The sequence below is a fragment of the Grammomys surdaster genome, unplaced genomic scaffold, assembly GCF_004785775.1.
Source record: "Grammomys surdaster isolate TR1022 unplaced genomic scaffold, NIH_TR_1.0 126508, whole genome shotgun sequence".
NCBI classification, from domain to species: Eukaryota; Metazoa; Chordata; class Mammalia; order Rodentia; family Muridae; genus Grammomys; species Grammomys surdaster.
The window spans coordinates 764-3,377 of NW_021621300.1; the positions used below are offsets into that span (position 1 = coordinate 764).

At 36.9% G+C, this 2,614-nt stretch overlaps 1 pseudogene; it reads left to right on the top strand.

The window, feature by feature from the left end:
• Positions 1-494: 494 nt before the first annotated feature.
• Positions 495-2,606, top strand: LOC114614726 (annotated as a pseudogene).
• Positions 2,607-2,614: the final 8 nt, after the last annotated feature.

A 2,614-nucleotide genomic window follows, 5' to 3' on the forward strand; every position in this document is an offset into this window, starting at 1 on the left:
AGGTTGGGAAGTATGTGGAGAAAGAACACTCCTCCATGGCTGGTGGAATTGCAAACTGAACTTCTATTCTACATATTGGCTTACCCTGAGATAAGGAGGGTAAACTAAGATTTGTGTGCAGAACATCTCAGACAACCATCGGCTACAAAGCACACACATAGCTCAATTACACTCATCACATGGGCCACATCATCTCCTGAAACATAAAGGTGAAATCCCATGACCTCTAGAAAACAGAGCAGATAACAACCACTCTTCACTTCAAAATATTCCCTTAACACCTGAGAGCAAGAGTTGTAGTTCTTTGTTGAGAACTGTCAACAAGGGAGAAAAGTTCAGAGCATATTTATTGCCTGGTCAAGAGTACATAGATTATCCATTGCTACTGCAAGTGAAATAATTGCAACTCTGAGGGGAGATGAGGTCACAGAATCACAAATCAATATCTCAGGCCGTGGTACCTTCTTTCAGATGACTTTTTGAATTTTGTGGTCATGGCACTGATATCAGCATCCCAGGAAGAGAAATGGTCCAGAAAGTGGAACAGACTGCAATCTGAGAGCAGAGAAGATTTAATGTACAAGTAAGTCTTGGTAAGTAATCCTAACAGACATTCAGACATGGCACTGAGTCTGGTTGAATAGCAAAGCTACATAGGACACAGACAAACTCCTCAGGAAGGTAATCAGATAGAAATGAATGCTGGGGTCCTACAAGCACTGCAATCCACTTCTAACTCAGCCCACTCCTCACAGTCAGAGCCATCTGTGCTGTCATACTCGCTAAGAATCTGGTGCTTAAGAATGTCTGTCTGAAAGAAATCATTTTCCCTTATGAAAGATTTCACTAGGACACCTGACAAAGGATGGTCGTTGAGGTAAGTGACACTGCACATCTTTGTAGTAAGTTTATTGGTTTTAGTTTTCTTTGTGCTGTTGTGCACAGTGGTGAGTCTGTACAATGATGGATTAAATAATAAGTCTGGATGGACGATTCATTCACAGGATATCTGTGGCAGAGATTCTTCCATTATGTACTTGGAAATGTCCAAATTATTTTATTAATTCTTTGTAAATACTTTTTATAAACAAAACAGACTAAAATCTAAGTACCTGGACAGTAAATTCACAACTTTAATAACCTGATAGTCCATGTAGTATGCATAGTACATTTACAGGACTTCTACAGGTACAACTACTATAACTTCACCTTTGAAGAGATTTGTGGAATATGTTCCAGAAACCAATCAGTTCTACCAGAAATTACACATGACTGCTAGTCTCATTTGAACAAAACTGTCTCTGTTTCATAGTGAGAATGTGATTAATGAAAATAGGGTTCCTACCAGTTTCAAATGATAATAATTGAATAATGAATTCCAGTATTATTTCTGTGAATATAGAAGGTACATTTATAAACTTTATTTCTTTCTGACTTCAACTACTAGAATTAAATATTTGGCATATAGTGCAAACATTGACATCAAATGTAAGATTCCTTATTACCTGTATAGGAAATTAAAAGCAGAAAAACTGGCCCCATAGACGAGATCTATAGGATATTGCTTTCTCACTACTAACTTTCCCTCTCCTCCTAAATATTTTAAACATTAATGTCTATTGTTTTAGTAATCTTTTTCCACCTGTGATAGTGTTTGAAGCTAATGTTATGGAAATGCTAGTGAGAATTATAGCCTAAATTACAAAACTCAACTCTTATATCCTCAATCATATCATCACTTAACTTGATGATACAAACATAATGTATAATCTTCCCTTCATAATAATCTGGTTACCCAACTACTTTACTTTACATGGATTTGTGTTTATTTCCCAGAGTTAAATTAATGCCATATGACTACTGGTCATTGCTTTATTTCAAACATGTATTTCAAACATCAGCCAGAACTCTTACAGATATTTTTCTGCTTGTCCTGTTAATGAGTCATTGTTAGGTTTTCACACATTTCACTAAGTGTGGACCTAGAGATATACAAATGCTTGGAGACCTCATTCAATCACCGTTACGTGTAGAAATTATGCCAAAGTGGTAGATTCCCTACTTGTTGAATACATCTTGTGAATTCACTGGGGAAGAGAGAATGGTGACTGTGTCTCCAGCTTCACCTTGCCATGGAGGATCCTCAGTTTGAGAACAAGAACTGACAGCATGGAAACCAGTGAGTTGCTTCTAGGAATGACTTTCTTCTCTCTGACTATAATTGGAATTCCAGGGAATTTTACTCTTCTATGCCACTATATATATATTTACCTAACAAGGTATAGGTTCAGGTCTACAGACTGGGTTCTGATGCACTTGATTGTAGCCAACATTGTAACTTTACTGTGTAAAGGTGTGCCCAAGACAATATCCTTTTTTGGGTTTAAAGACATTTTCAATGATATGGGATGCAAATGGTTTCTTTTTTGTACATAGAGTTTCTAGGGGTGCTTGTATTGGCAGCACTTCATTTCTTAGTGTGTTTCAGGCCATCATCATCAGCTTTAGGAACTCCAGGTGTTCAGAATTTAAGGTAAGAATACACAAATTCATTTGTTGCTCTGTGTACCTCAACTGGGTAATTTATTTATTTACAAGCAGCATATGTTTTGTG